The following is a 17586-nucleotide window of genomic DNA, read 5'->3' on the forward strand; positions in this document are numbered from 1 at the left end:
CTGATTTTTAATCATAGAGGCAAAGTTAATATAACTTTGAGGTAGCTCATGGCGATTAGATGGATTAGTCATCAAATAAACCTAAGTAAAGCGTGAATAATGATCAATGAAAATGACAAAGTATTGAACTCCTCCCATAGAAGCGATAGGAGCGGAGCCCCAAACATCAGAGTGGATAAGATCAAACGGAAGCAAGTAAGAGATGAATTATTGTGAAAAGATAAAGTAGGTTGTTTGGCAGTTTGACAAGAAATACAATCAAATGACTAATTATTAACCTGACCCAAAACACCCTCACACAAGAGGACACAATTTTTCCAAGGAGCTGTGGGTAAGATGGTGATGCCACAATTGAAGGGTAGATGGAGAAGAAGCAGTGCAGAGATTTGGCACAGGAGGAATATGAAGATTCTCGAGTTCAAACAACCTTCCGACCTTACGCTCAGTCCTGATGATTTGTCCTGTCTAACAATCCTGTACACGAAACCCAGAAATGGAGAAATTAACATCAAAACCGAGATCAACAATTTGACTAACAGAAATAAGATTAATTTTTAATTTGGGAATATAATAAGTATCAAGGAGATTAAGAGTTGACTCAGAAATAGAACCCTTGTGTATCATGTGCAAGAGGGAACCATTAGCAGTATTGACAAAAGGTGAATTTGTAGTGGTAGACAAAGATGAAAAAAATGAGAAAAATGAGACATGTGATGAAAGCAACCAAAGTCAAAATACAATTTAGAATTATCTGGAGGAGTCGAAAAAGCAGCAGGACTGTAAAAGGAAAGAAGATGCCTAAAAAAAGATGCAATATCAGATAGAGAGACAGAAAAATGGTTGAGAGGAGAAGAGGTGGTAGATTCAGTAGTAGCAGCAATAGCAGAAGTAGACACAGCTGAGTTTTCTATAATAGTAGATACAAGGAACAAAGAGAGGAGAGAAGACTGCAAATTCGGGGCCAAAAACGAGAAAACAGACGGCCAAATAAAAAAGAGCTCACAAAAAATCTTAGAAAAGGTCTCACTGTCTGCCATGTCAGCTGCTACGTCAGATGCCATGTCAGCAGGGTAGGACACATGGCAACGCGTGACAAGAGAAAGGAGACGCGCCAGCGCTGACGCAGACAGAAAGCTGGCACGCGGGCCGGAGCGGCAGGCCGGGTCGGGTTGGACGAGGGTTGGAGCGGGCCCGTGTTCTTGTTGGGTTCGACACGTGGCTTGACGTGGAACCGTTGATCTGGGCGCTGATCCGACAGCGCTGGAGGCATCTGGAGAGAGGAGAACTTGAAGTGAACATCGATCTTAAGGTGGCGCGTGAGGGCACGTTCGGCGCTGGCAGACGACAAGTATGGCGGCGTTGGAATCTTGACGAAGAGACGAACACGATAGTGGCGGCGGTGACGAACCAAAGCGTCAGGAAAAGATAAAAAAACGAGGGCAAAAAAGCACTGACGGAAGAGAAAAATAAAGGGACTATGAACGAATTTTCATGGAAAAAAAAAGAACTTATGCTCTTGATACCATATTAGAAACAAGAGAGTTATCTGAAGAGTATATTATTCAGTCCGTGAAAAATGAATAATACATAGGGGTATATATAGGAGTTAGAATAATCAAAACAATAAATGCATACAATCCTATAATTAATATACAGATATTCTATATAAATATGAACGATACTAATTGATCTAAATTGATTCTAATTATTCTCTAACAAATTTTAAGGATATTTTAGAATTTTAAGTTTTAAGTAAAACTCTAATGGAATAGAATTCTATATTGGACCTATTTGGATTGGAATTGATTTTGAGAGAAAACAATGAAATTAAATTAAATTTCATCTAAACTAATTTAATTATTTTTATTTCAAACACTAAAATTGAATTCAATTTATATAGAAATTAAATTTTAATTTTTTTAAATATTCTATTAATCTAATTTTTTAATTTACTAATTTAATAATATATTTATTTTATATATTTAAATATTAATAACTAACTAATAATTAAAAAATAATAAATTTTGATCTTCTTATTTCAACAAGTCAATGCATGAATCAACTTTTGGAAGGTTTTCACTGTAGCACATTACTTTCTTGGTACATTGATATTCCATTCTTTTTTAGCATAAAGATATATAATAAAATGATTAGAAGGATAACATTGAATAGAAATATATTGTCTTGCATTTGTGTTGTGTTGTTTCCTTTTGATACGCTTTTTCTTTTCTTTTTTTTCCTAACTAATTTTTATTGATCATTTTATCTCTCTATTATTTTTTTCCCTCCTTTTTGTTTCTCCAAAACAGATGACTTCCTTTAACACAATGTACTTTATTTGTCTATTTATTTTACAGGATATTATTATTATTATATGAGATAATACTATTTTGTAATTTAGTTTTGTTTCTCTTGTACATATATAGCACTTACTTGGCACAGGATTCGGTGGTCCAGGAACCTTTGGACCACTTAGTAGTCCAAGTAGAAAACATGTTTTTGGAGTTTTTTTATCAATTACTACGTAGTCTTTGAACTAATTTTAATTACAAATCAACCCCATATATTTTATTTAATTATAAAAATAGTTTTTTATTTATAAATTATTATTTTATCAATTATCTATTATATTTATTAACAATCAAATACAAAAATAACAACCAATTATATCCTCCATTCATCCTAATAATTCCAATTGATTAAAAAATTAACTTTGATCTCGTTACGTTCGTCCATGGCTTCCAAATCGTGTTTCCTTGAAATTCAATCGATTGGTTTACACTATATCACAAAACAATCAATTGAAAGTTGTAAGGTAGAATGGTAAAAAGCTTAAAGCAATCGATTGTTTATACTTTCCAATCGAATGAATGCCTCAAAACAATCGATTGTTGTTGTTACTCAATTGATTGAATTCACGAAAACAACATGGATTTGCCAAATACAATCGATTGGAAAGTGATGACATTGAAGTTTTAGCCAAATTCAATCGATTGGTAATGTAATCCAATCGATTGGAAGGTGATGAAGTTGAATGTTTTGCCAATTTCAATCGATTGGTAATGGAATATCCATCTATTCAATCAATTGGTAATGTTATCATTTTTCATAATTCTGTAGGATTTTGCACAATTTATTCTATTCTACTTTCATAAATCACAAATAGGTTGTACAAATCCTCATTAATCCAATTTTTTTTTTCAATCACCATGATCAGGATCTTATTATCTTCTTGCACCAATATCAATGTATTAATATAAGAACAATTTTTATCACTTAACTTAAATCATTGATCCTGTAGTTTGGTCTAGTTTGGACGAAGGAAATGTATTTCTACTAGTATTAATTAAATCCGTGATACTACATGACGAAATTATTTTGGTAACCAAGTTTAACCAAGTTGGTTCAATAGCTTATTGGTATAATAAAAAACAATTGATTGAGTAGATGGGTACCATTATCAATCGATTGAAATTGGCAAAACATTCAACTTCATCACCTTCCAATCGATTGGATTACATTACCAATCGATTGAATTTGGCTAAAACTTCAATGTCATCACTTTCCAATCAATTGTATTGGGCAAATCCATGTTGTTTTCGTGAATTCAATCGATTGAGTAACAACAACAATCGATTGTTTTGAGGTATTCATTCGATTGGAAAGTATAAACAATCGATTGGTTTAAACTTTTTACCATTCTACCTTACAACTTTCAATCGATTGTTTTGTGATATAGTGTAAACCAATCGATTGAGTTATCATTCAATCGATTGTTTTGAAAAACCAATCGATTGAATTTCAAGGAAACACGATTTGGAAGCCATGGACGAACGTAACGAGATCAAAGTTAATTTTTTAATTAATTGGAATTATTAGGATGAATGGAGGATATAATTGGTTGTTATTTTTGTTTTTGATTGTTAATAAATATAATAGATAATTGATAAAATAATAATTTATAAATAAAAAACTATTTTTATAATTAAATAAAATATATGGGGTTGATTTGTAATTAAAATTAGTTCAAAGACTACGTAGCAATTGATAAAAAAACTCCAAAAATATATTTTTTACTTGGATTACTAAGTGATCCAAAGGTTCCTGGACCACCGAATCCTGTGCCCTTTTGTTTTACGTTAAAATATTTTGTACTTTAATCTAGGGAGAAGGGGAAAGTTCAAAATGTGTGAATAAAATTAAAAAAAGTTTAGGAAAAAATTTTCAGGTGCTCCACTTACTTTATTGGAATTTCAATGTTCTATATACCATTAAGTTGCAAGTTAATTTTTTATCTTGTAGTTATTTATAAAAAAACAAAAATAACCCTTTAATCATAAAGGGAAAAAAAAACACAAAAAGGTAACACATAGCTTGAAGAAACTTGCACAGCTGCACAATAAAGTCGTGCAGAAATTTTATTTCTTTATTTATTAAAATTATATTGTTTATGAAGTCTCATAAAAAAAAAGAGAATTTTGTTTAGAAGATACTTAAAAATAAAATTATTTGCAACAGTTTGAGGTAAACGTATAAAAATAACAAATTTAATAAAAGAAATAACACTTTTTTATATTTTAAAAATTATATATATCATGTTATTTTATATTGATTAAATAATTATATATTTATTTTATATATTATTTTTTAATTTGAGAAGTTATGATTTATATAATTGGCACATTAATTTTAATTGAAAAAAAATTAAAATCATAAACTTTAATCTTATCTCATACATGACAAATTATTAAATTTAATATTTATGTATAACAAATTATTAAATTTAATATTTGCAAAAATGATAACATTATGTTGCTACAATTTACTTTTTCATTGCTCAAATAAAATTATTTAATTTGAGTAATTTATTTTTTATTTTTAAAGGTATAAATTGTAATTATTAATTATGATAAATGATATGCCTAATAAAGAAAATAATTAAAACTTATTTTACTTCTATTTTTTAAACATCAAAGTATTATTGATTTTTAAAAAAATCAAATAATTTAATTTTTTAGTAAACATTTTTCTTTTAAATGTATCTAAATATGTTTAAAATTTAATAAAAATACTTTATCACTTAAAAAAGTGTTTTTTCACAAAAAAAAAAATTTCTAATCCAAATAAATATTTTTTTGAGTAATGCTACACATCAAATCTTTTTATGCACTAAATCCAACTAAATTAAACAATAAGACTTGGAATAATACTAGCTAATTTTTATTATGTTAAACTAACTTGGTTAACAAAAAAACTTAAAATGTATAGCATTATTTTTTTTTTCTTTAGGTTATTCACTGTATTTAATGTTAATATTATTTCTCTTTAATAAATATAGATGAACTAAAAAGACAATTATATGTGTCTTACTTATAATGAATTTCTTAGTTCTTTCTTATATAATAATATTTAAATATAGCATGAACATATCGTTTTAAAAATATTTTTATAATATATTATTGAGATTTGTCTTTTACTATATTATTTTAAATAATAAAAACAAAGAGAAATAAAAGAAAAAAAAAGGTGATAAATGTTAAATATATCTCTATAATTAAAAATGATTTTTTTACCTTTTATTTTTTTCTCATTCTTTTTAAATTTTCTGTTTCTTTGCTTTTATTTATCTACTTATTTATAATATTGTTAGTCGAAAAATATTTTTGACTAGGGTAAGCTAATTCAAAATTTCAAAAAGATGTTAGGATGAAAGCAAAGGTAAAAAAAGCGCACGTGCAGGCATTAATTGGGAATTACTCGACACGGATTTGACTTAGACACCTTATTAAATCGAGCAAGCATAGTCGAGCTAGTGAATGAGAAATTGAATAGTTGCTCAAATAGGGAATCGAACGGTTACATAAATGAAGAAGTTGAAGGTTTCTCTAAAGGAGGAGTTTATGGGTAACGTCTGTGGGTAAAAGAGCGGGAACAGTTACCTAAGAATCCGCATACAAGACAATATGGTGTAATTAAGGATCGGTTACAAACAATAGGTTATAAATATTAGTAAATTTTAGGGAATAGGGGGTTGGAACTTTTCTTCAGAAATACACTCAAGCACACTCACATCCCCAGCGAATTCCTGAGTCTGCGTTCGAGTTTAATTTTTGTAGGGTTCCTTCCATTGTCTTTAAACTTTACTTTTCTTGCCCAATTTATCTTTCAAGCAATGCTTAATTTCTTTGCCCAATTTACATCCTAGCACCTTTAATTTCTATGTCAAAAACCCTTTGATTCAGTCGAAGGCATTTTACTGCTTTGTTTCAATTCAATGCAAAACATTTCGATTTCAGTCAATTTACTTTTCGAATCTTTTCTTTTACACTTCTTTTATCTTTTTGGCACTTTTTCGATTTTATTTCTTGTTGTAATACTCGTCTAATTCAAGAACCTTTGATGCACTTATAGAACTGGTACCTGCAAAAGAGGAGTATGTTTCACTCCCAGGTCATTAGAATCGAACCACCATCGATTTGCTAAAAATCGACAAAACAAATTGACACGCCCGGTGGGACAGTTTTAAACTAAAGTGTGTCGAAAAACTTATCATGGTGTCATTTAGTGTATGCAATTAAGAAGTGGAAAGATTATTCACATGGCTGATGAAGCGTCAAATGTGAATGGTGGTTCGTCCACCAATGATAGCATACCAGTAACTGTGCAATCTTCGGACGTTACTTCACGTTCAGAAGGAGTGGTTCTAAGTGAAAGTATAGTGGTTACTAGTGTACAAACTCAAAATATTGGACGTAATATTCGTCCACGTGGTACTTTACCACCAATCCAGCCTCCAATAACTATTGGTTGGCCTCCTTATGGCCTTCCTCTCGGTTATACTCCCCGGTGAATAGTTTTGTTCCTCCTGTTCGTTTCGGGAGTGTAAATGGAGAAAGTAATTCTCAAAACCCACAATACTATTCTGAGTACTCACGTGATTATAATGTGGGATCTACTCAAATGCCTCAAATTCCATGGTGGTATTTCGACAGCATGTAGAGGAAAATCATCATGATTTAGTCAACTTGTTGACTCAACAAATGACCACAATTCTAAATCCCATGATGGTTGATCATGAATTGAAATTCGAACGTCTTGCGAGGTAAGTCGAATGAATTGCTCGAATCGTTGATTATGATGATGGTGAAAGGCATGATGTCAGGGAAACAACGAAGGATTCGAGAATATATTTCAAATGAAAACAATATTTTAAATAAAGAGAATCCTCAAATAATTCCCCGTGGTCAAAAAGCAGATGACGTTTTAGCCAGGTTACGTGCTAATTATGGTGGTGAATGTTATCAAGTCACAAGAATTGTGGAAAAAGTGCTCAATCGAGTTGGTTTGAATGTTGGTTTTATGAATCGACCCCATTTTGTGTCTGCTTTCCCTCAAGTAGTTCAAATGGTTGAAGTGCCAAGAGGGGTGAAAAATCCAAAGATAATCACAAAATTTATAGAAAAAGTTGGAGAATCAACCACTGAACATGTCGCTCGATATTTGGTCGAGATTGGGAATTTAGCCAATGATGAGAATTTGAAAATGAAGTTCTTTCCTTCTTCGTTGACGAAGAATGCGTTTACTTGGTTTTTGAATCTCAGGCCAAATTCGATAACGATATAGAATGAGTTGGAAACTGCTTTTCATGCTCAATTTTATCGAGGGGAATTGAATGTGGCAGTTACTGATCTAGTTGCTTTGAAATATGAGGATGGTGAAACCATTGATGATTATATGATACGTTTCAAAAATGCTAGAAGTATATGCTATTTGTCATTACCCGAGAGTGAAGTGGTGAAAATAACAGTTATGGGGTTAGGGTTTTATATGCGTCGAAAACTGCTTAATGTGCATATCCCTGATTTAGCCCATTTGGCTGAAAGGGTTTGTCAGGTTGAATTAATGAAGAAAGAAAATGAGAAATATAGGAATGAACAAAAGTTAAAGAGTAAACCTTTTACTCGAAAGAAGAAGGTTGCTTATGTGACCATGGAGTCCTCAGATGAGGAATTCGATCTCGAAGCAGAGGTTGATTTGGCCGAACTTAAGAAGGGTCCTCCATATGTTTGTTGCTTACTCAAAAAGTTTCCTAGTAAAGAAAGGTCGAATGATTCAAAATAAAGAGTGGAAAATAATATAGTTTTGATATTTCAAAATCTAATAAGATTTTCGATGTGTTGCTTAAAGATAAACAATTAATCCTGTCTGAGGATAAAACTTTACTTTCGGTGAAAGATTTAAAAGGGAAACCTTATTGTAAATTTCATCAAGCAACAGTCATTCGACTAACAGCTGTGTTCGTTTTAGGAATTTGATACAGGAAGCTATAATGGAAGGACGGTTGAAGTTCGATGATGGGAAGAAAGAGATGAAAGTGGATACCGATCCTTTTGATGCTGAAGCTAGTTTTGCTTAACCATATTTTGGAGTGAATATGGTTGGTATGTCTTATGACTTTGATGTGGCTCTGGATGATTTCGAGTCACAAGTTCGATCGGTATATCCTTGAGCAGGAGATGGCCTATTATATTTCTTAGTACAACAAAAAATAAAGATCGAGATGTATCTTTGTGTCCAAGATGTAATGCTGTATTTGATGCTGAAGCTGCAGCAATTTTTGAAAAGGAAAGGATGAAGAAGGAGTTAGCTCATAGAGAGGAGCAAGCTCGTCAAAGGCAACCTATTCGGCGTATAGAGGGGCAAAGTTCTAAGGCCCCTCAACAAAATGTTGTTGCCCCATTGAGCCGTTTTCAGGCCATAGGTGTCCAGTAGATTCGGAATTGTCAGGAATTCCAAAATCGAGATGCTCTTTATCGACGAAACCCACAGTAGGACATCGAGGACCTCCTCGAAACCAATATCCCTATAACCATGGTTGAGCAAGGGGATATCCAAGGGGTAGAGAAAGAAGGAATCTAAATCAGAACAAGAAGCCTCAATCAGACAAAAGCAAGGGGGCAACGCCTTCAGTGCATTCCCGAATAGTCTTTCCTTCTGATGGGGAGACATGCCCAAAGGAAATTCTTTCTCCTGCAAAGTTAGAGAAAGGTAAGGCAATAGCTCATTCTTCAGGAATTGATAAAGGAAAAGAGGCTGATTTGGATGAGGAGTATTTCGAAGAAGGAGATGATGAGATGGTTAGAACTATTTCAATTATTCCAACTGAGTATGTGGGTGAGTATGAAGGTGTTCCAGAAGAGGACTATGATAAGGATTCTGAAGAGGCTTTTTCCTTTATCCGATATGAAGACGAACCAGGATATTTCCTGAGGCCTACTGAGAAGCAAAAGTCTCATCTTTTCCCACTCCATATTACTACTACTTTGAGTGGGATTAAAGTAAATAATGTTTTGATTGATGGTGGAGCAGTAATTAGTCTCTTACCAGAAAGGATGCTGATAAAAGTTGGTAAGCATCCTGATGACTTGGTTCCCACCAATATTGCTGTAATAGACTTTAGTGGCTCTTCTACCCCTGCAAAGGGTCTGGTTACTTTGGGGGTCAAAGTAGGGTCATCTGAACGAAATGTTGTATTTGTGGTGGTGCCAACAAAAGCAAGTTACAATGCTTTCCTGGGTCAAGACTAGATTCACGGAGTTGGGGCTGTACCATCGACTGTGCATCAAAGTGTCATCCTTTGGACAGAGGATGACAAGCCTGAAGTTGTTAAGGCAGATTCAAATCTTTATGTTGAACAACTGCATGTCGATTTCAGGGTATATAGCTCGAAACTGAAGCCTTTGCATGTTGACAGGGCGTTGAATTCGTATAATTGTGAATGTTGTTATTTGTCTTCAGAAGGTTTAATAGTGAAATTACGTCATCGTTATTTGAACGTGACCTCGACTGGCTGGGATTGCTCGTCTTAAAGAATCTGAGGCATTATTCGATGGAGCATGTTCGAGATGTCTCTGATTACCTGGTAACTTTAAATAATTATTTAAGTCATTTCTCTTCTGTAGAAAATAAAAGTGGTTCCTCTGATGAAGTGGAATCATTTAGGGATGCAAGTTCTTTTCTTAGTTATAACAACTCGATGTCTTTGATCGAGTTTAGTCATGGTTTAAGTTTCTCTTCGTTATGTAATGCAAGTGACATTGTTAGTTCAACTACTGATTTAATAGCAGAAGTCCATTGTGTTAAAAATAAAGCTGTTGTTAATCCAGTAAAAGATCATGTCCGTTCTGTTTATAGTGAATCTGTTGATTTCTCTTTTGATTACATTTATGATTTGGAACCTTGGGGTTTTAAAAAACAGTCAGCAAAAGATGAAGATCATTTTAAAGGGTTTGAATCTCAAGATCCCTTACAAGAAATTAATTTAGGGTCTCTTGATGATGTTCGAATCACTTATATTTGTAAAGATCTGGTGGATCCTTTTTTATTTGAACTTTTCCATCTTTTACATGAATTTAAAGATTATTTTGCTTGTGATTATCATGAGATGCCTGGTTTCGATTGTTCTCTTGTAGAACATTGATTAGCGTTGAAATCAAATGATAGACCTGTGAAGCAAACTCTTTGTCATTTTTCTCAATAAATCAATCAAAAGATTAAGGAAGAAATAGAACGGTTAATTAAAGCAAAGTTTATTTGAACTGTACGTTATGTTGAACGGGTTTTGAATATTGTTCCTGTAATGAAGAAAAATGAAAATTTAAGAGTATGCATTGATTTTAGAGACTTGAATAATGCTACACCAAAAGATGAGTATTTTATGACAATCGTAGATATGTTAATCGATTCTACAGCAGAAAATGAAATTCTAAGTTTTATGGACGGTTATTTGGGATATAACCAAATCTTCATTACTGAAAATGATGTGTCCAAAACTGCCTTTCATTGTCCTGGGGCATTAGGCACTTATGAATGGGTAGTTATGCCTTTTGGTTTGAAAAATGCTGGCGCAACTTACCAGCGAGCAATGAATGCTATATTTCATGAGTACATTGGGAAATTTATGGAGGTGTATATCGATGACGTTATGGTAAAATCGATTTCGGTAAATCAACACATTGATCATTTAAGAAAAGCATTTGTCACCATGAGGAAGAAAGGATCAAAGATTAATCCTTTAAAATGTGCCTTTGGTGTATCGGCTGGGAATTTTCTAGGTTTTGTTGTTCATAAAAAAGGAATTGCAATCGATAAGAGTAAGGATGATGCAATATTAGCATTGTCTTCGCCTAAATCGAAAAAAGAAGTGCAATCTTTTATGGGAAAAGTAAATTATCTTTGAAGGTTTATTTCGAATCTTTCTGATCAAACTCGAGTGTTTGCATCTTTAGTGAAACTAAAGAATGATTTACAGTTCGAATGGACAAATGAGCACCAACAGGCATTCGACTCCATAAAGGCTTACTTATCTAAGGCTCCGATTATGGCAAATATTCGCCCACATGAGCCTTTAAAATTGTATATTGCAACATCTGCAAACATAATTGGGTGTATGCTAGCCCAGGATGATGAGCATGGGCATGAACGGGTAGTTTATTACCTTAGTCGAGTTCTGACTGATATTGAAACAAGGTATTCCCCGATAGAGAAATTGTGTTTGTCTTTGTACTATACTTGTATGAAATTAAAGTGCTATATGGTTGCTAAATCGGTAAAAGTTGTAGCACAAACTGATCTTGTTAAATATATGTTGAGTTTTCTGATGTTACGAGGATGGTTAGGGAAATGGATGCTAGCATTGACAGAATTTGATTTACAATATGTCCTGGCCAAGGCTGTGAAAGGTTAGGTCATTGCAGATTTTCTCGTTGATAATTCGAATAATCTGAATGACCAAGAGGCAAATGTACTCGACATTAAAGTCGATTATTGGAAGTTATATTTTGATGGATCAAAGCACAAAGATGGTGCAGGGGTCGGAATTCTTATTATCTCGCCAGAAGGGATTCCATCAGAGTTCTTGTTCGAGCTTGAATATCCTTGCTCGAATAATATGGCAGAGTATGAAACTTTAATTTTGGGTCTTGAAATATTGATCGATAAAGGGACTTTGGAAGTCCAAATCCTAAGAGACTCTCAGTTAGTCCTAAAGCAGTTATCAAAGGAGTTTAAATGCAATAATGAGAAGTTGCAAAAATATTTATCAACGACTTGGGAGTTGTTAGCTTCTTTTCAAAAAGTTTCTTTGGTTCATATACCAAGAATTCATAATGAGATAGCTAATAAGTTAGCCCAAATTGCTTCGAGATATAGAATCGGTCCATAAACTTTAAGAAAATTAGCTAGTATCCATCAAATTTTAGTGCCTGCAGATGAAAGGGAGGCTTTATGTATAGGCGAGTGGGAGGATAATGATTGGAGAAATCCTATTGCTGAGTATTTCAAGAATCCCAATATCCCAGTTGATAAAAAGGTAAAATTGCGAGCAATAAATTTTGTTTTGATGGCTGATGAATTGTATAAGAAGGGAATCGATGGAAGTTTGTCGAGATGTCTAAGTCAAGGTGATAAAGACATTGCTTTGGGCGAAGTCCATAAAGGGATATGTGGTGCTCATCAAGCTGGGAAGAAGATGAAATGGGTGTTATATCGCAATCATGTGTACTGGCCAACTATGATCAAAGATTGTATCTAATATGCAAAGGCGTGTTAAGAGTGTCAAAAGCATGGTTCGATACAACAGATCCCAGCATCTGGGTTGCATTCAATTATAAAGCCATGGCCTTTTAGAGGTTGGGTTTTGGATCTGATTAGATTGATTCACCCTCCTTCATCGAAATATCATAAATTTATTTTGGTTGTAATTGATTATTTTACAAAGTGGGTTGAAGCAGTTCCTCTAATAGAAGTTAGTCAAAATGAAATAATAGATTTTATTGAGGAACATATAATCCATCGATTTGGAATTCCTCAAACATTGAGAACTAATCAAAGGACTATGTTTACTGGTCAGCGAATTAAAAATTTTGCAGCTTCGAGGAATATTAATATGGTTACTTCAACCCCCTATTATGCACAGGCTAATGGACAAGTTGAGCAGCAAATAAAATTATGATAAGTTTGATTAAAAAAAATCAAAAATAGACCTTGAACTTGGCATGAAACGATAAGTCAAGTACTATGGACTTATCGAAATTCACCAAGAAGGTCGACTGATACGTCGCCTTATAAATTAGTCTATAGCCATGATGCTGTCCTTCCATTGGAAATCAATCTGAATACTTTGAGAGTGTCAAAACAAAATGATTTGTCAGTCGATGATTATTGGAATGTAATGTTCGATGAGTTGAATGAATTAGATTCAGAGCGAGTATTGGCACTTGAAAATATGATTCGACAAAAAGAAAGTGTTGCTCGAAATTACAATCGTCGAATAAAGGAGAAATACTTCAGTATAGGTGAATTGGTTTTGAAAGTTATTTTGCCAATGGAAAAGAAATTGAAAGTTCTTGGCAAATGGTCCCATACTTGGGAAGGCCCTTTCCAAGTGATAGGATTATATTCTGGAAATGCATATCGAATCAAGGATATCGAATCAGAAAATATAATCAATTCGACTAATGGAAAGTATTTAAAGCAATATCATTGTTTGCTGACTTAAAATTAAAAATGCATAAGTTCGAGAACAAAGAAAACTATTACAAGTACTGAAGTCTAAGGTGGAGAAATATAAGGTGCCATAAGTTTTGCTAAGTCTGAACGGAGTTTTACCCTTTCATTGTCCAGAACTGAAAGTGCCTTAGCATGCTTGAATTTTTCATATTGGACCTTGTCAAGTTGTTTCTCACATTCTTCTTGTTTGGTGTCAATAGAAACGGTTTCTTGAATAAGTTGTTGTTGCTCTTGCTGGGCAGTGGCTAGAGGTGTAGCTATATCAGCTTTTCTTTTCTAAATTTTGGCAAGTTTTTTATTAATCTGAGCCAATTCTGCTTCGAGTTTTCTCTCTTCATTATCATAGTGATCTTGAATGAAAATAGCTTGAGAGATCTTTAAATCAAATTCTTCACGAGAAGCTTTGATTGGTTGAAGGGCCGCAGTATAGCTTTCTGCCTCAGTTTTGAGTTTAACTTCTTCATTTGTGATTTCTTGAAGTTTTTCCTGGGTAGTTACATTTCTGTTGGCAATTTATTTGAATTGATGAATTATGGCATAGTATGGGGATGAAGCCTGGAGTTCGAAAGGTGAACTCAGAAGATCGGACAAAAGCTTGTTCAGGGCTGCATCATTGGTCCATTCGATGGGTGAATGGTCCAGAAGTTTGAGAAGTGATAGAAGTTGTTCTCGAGCATTAAGAGTCAGCTCGGATGAAGGACTAGATGTAGAAAGTTCAAGGAGTACAGGGGTAGGAATAGGCACTTGGTCTTTTTGAATAGCTTGATTTAGAATGGTGACTAGGTTAACCAAGGTGATATTTACAGACCCCGTGGAAATACCCAGATTTCCATAACCTTGACCATGGGGAGTTTGAAGTTCAGCTTGTTGAGGAGGACTGGAGGTTCTTTGAGGAGAAAGAAAGGTTTTCAGAACTCTAGATGGAGAATCTGAAGCAGTAGTTTCAGCGACTCGAGAAGGGGAGTCAGAATCAGGAGCCACTTGATATTCAGAAGAAAGTGTAGCCTGATTGGTTGGAGAGGCATGTCCAAGGATCAAAGTTTGTGTTGGAGAGTGATGGGTGTGCTCCTTTATTAAGTCGACTACCTGTGTCCCAATCGAAATTGGAAAATCGACTTGGAGAGGCTGAACAGGATCTGTGACTTGGATTGATGAATGAGATGTAGTTTGTCCTAGGTCTTGTGGTTGTTGTTGTTGAGGCTGATCTGATGCCAAAGATGAGGTGATTGATTGTGCAGCAGTCACAGGCTAAAATGAAAGGTACATCACTAGAAGTCGAGATTTATTTTAACTCAATTGAAATATATGTAGAAATGATATAATATTACCAGAATGGGTCTTTTCCTTCGAACTAGCTGAGAGGCTGAATCTGAGTCAATCGTATCCTCTGACTGTGAGGATGCAACATGAATATTCCGAATAGATGGCTCACTTTCATCAGAGCTCTCACTCGACGGTTGCAACTGTAACTAAAGAGAAGTTGACATTAAAAGAAGTTACGAGTGAATGTGATTATCGAAGAATTCCAGTTAAAGAATAATCATATGAATATAGTTACCTTCCTAGAAGTTTTCGAAGGTGTCCGTCGACTTTTTCTTAATGGTTGGCGTGAAGAAGTTATGGTTTCAGCTTTTCTTTTTTGAGTCCTCCTTGGAGAACCCTCAGCAGCAGGGATCGTTTGAACAGCAGAACGCTTGATCTCCTCTAGAGTACGATTGTACCTAGAGCAGTAAGTAGTCCACCAATCGAAGCAAGATTCTGTGATGTATGAACTTCGATCGTAAACCAAGAAATTATAGCCCTCTTTTTGTTTTTGATTTTTTAAGAAGGAAAGATCAAGTTCTTTCTGAGAAGTCAAAGTGATATGGCAAAGCAGTTTACTGTTTCGGGGAAGTGGAGTTGGGATAGCTTGTGAAAATCCAAGTTGCCTGGCTGTGTAATGAGGGGCATACAGAATTACTTTGAAATGTTCTTTTTTGTGTTGAGGTAACCCTGTAGGAATCGCTTGTACGGCCAGTAAAATTGCCCAATTCCTGTTAGCAAGCTCATTTTCTTCAGCATCGTTGGGGAAGAGGAGGCGTTCGAGCCAAGTAGGACCGCAATTTTAACGCAAAAAGGGGGTGAAATTGAGATCCTCATTGTGAAAGTCTTTGCAAGAATGGAGAAGAGAAAATACAGCCCAAAATGGGTCTTCGTCCGATTCTGCTTCTGAAAAATTTGGCTTAAAATTGGCCAATCGAAAATCTTCAATGTGCTGTTTGTCCGTAGCACCACCTCCAGGTGTAATCATGTATTTTTCGAAAATGGCATTAAGTCATAGTTGAAGAAGCCAAAGAGAGCCACCTGTACTGATCAAATAGTTGTTTCGAAGACAGTTGACAGATTGGTCAAGTTCTTTGAAGATATGCCCTAGAAGAAGCTTGGCCAAATTAAGATTGTTTCCTTCATGAAGCAGAGCAGCAAGAGGAAGAAAAAGCTTTGACATTTGGACACTTCGAGAGCAGAAGACGACTGCATTTAGCCAATAGAACAGAAAGACTACATGCTCATCATCTGTGATAATAGTGTTCTCTGCACCCATGTGATGAGCAATGAAGTCACTATAAGAAGTTGTGGGGGCAATGTTGTACTGTTGTCTGGGCTGCATATCAGAGGTGAAGTCTGGAGGACTAATCGGGAGTCCTGTAATAGCAGCCACATCTAGCAGTGACATACCAATCATTCCATAAGGAATGTGGAAATTATTGGTAGTCCTATTCCAGAAAAAGGTCACGGCTCCGATCATCCAAAGGAGCGTCGAAGGAGAAAAGTGAGAAAGTCTCAAAAGATCCTGAATCCCCAGAGCCCTCAAGCGGCGCTCTTCGATGGGAGCAAGACGTTCATACCAGGCTGTGAAGTCAGTTCCTCGAGGAGTGATTTTGGGATTATTCTGAAAGGATTTTTTGTTAGTGAAGAAGGAGATATCAAGGTCTTGATTGATCAACAAGTCTTCCCCTTGAGTACTGGGGAAGAAAGGTAGTTTTTTGTTTGCCCTTTCCAAATTCTCGATGGGACCAATGAAATAATAGATGTATTCACCCACAGTAAAAGGAATAAGGATTCTGGGGTCGTTGATTTGAAGTTGTGGGTCACCGATAACTTCGTCATTGACTTGATTTAAAATATGGATAGCTGGTGGGGCTGGTGGTTGTACCATGGGGTCTTTGCCTTTGTCTTGGGTAGCGGCATGAGATGAGAAAGCAGCCATTGCAGAGTAAAGAAGAATGAAGTTTGAAGAGTAAAAGTTGCACAAGAAGGATGAATGCAAGAGAAATGTAGGAAACAAGGGCTCGAGAAAGTTGAATAAAGATGGAAGTGTCGAATTTAAAGGGAGTTTCATTGTAGCCATTATTTCAGAGGAAATTCAAAGAGAAAAGAGGTAACTTTGCGAAGAAGGCAAAGTGGTGGAGAGAGAGAGCGCAAGTCATGGGAAATGTGTCAAACGGGTCAGAATTAATGGAGAAGGTAAATGATAATTATGGTCAGTTAAAGTGATCGAAAACTGGATTAGGATTAAGTGTTTCATCTTCCAAGGAGTGACTTCGAAAGTAAACACATTAATCCTAGGGAGCAATTTGTTAGTCGAGAAATCTTTTCGACTAGGGTAAGCTAATTCAAAATTTTGAAAAGATGTTAGGATGGAAGTAGAGGTAAAAAAGGCGCACGTACGAGCATTAATTGGGAATTACTCGACACGGACTCGATTTAGACACCTTATTAAATCGAGCAAGCATAGTCGAGCAAGTGAATGAGAAATCGAATAATTGTTCGAATAGGGAATCGAACAGTTACATAAATGAAGAAGTTGAAGGTTTTCTCTAAAGGAGGAGTTAATGGGTAACGTCTGTGGGCAAAAGAGCGGGAACAGTTACCTAAGAATCTGCATACAAGACAATGTGGTGTAATTAAGGATCGGTTACAAACAATAGGTTATAAATATTAGTAAATTTTAGGGAATAGGGGTTGGAACTTTTCTTC

Source organism: Arachis ipaensis, chromosome B1 (genome assembly GCF_059453495.1).
Source record: "Arachis ipaensis isolate K30076 ecotype BB chromosome B1, ASM5945349v1, whole genome shotgun sequence".
Classification (NCBI taxonomy): Eukaryota; Viridiplantae; Streptophyta; class Magnoliopsida; order Fabales; family Fabaceae; genus Arachis; species Arachis ipaensis.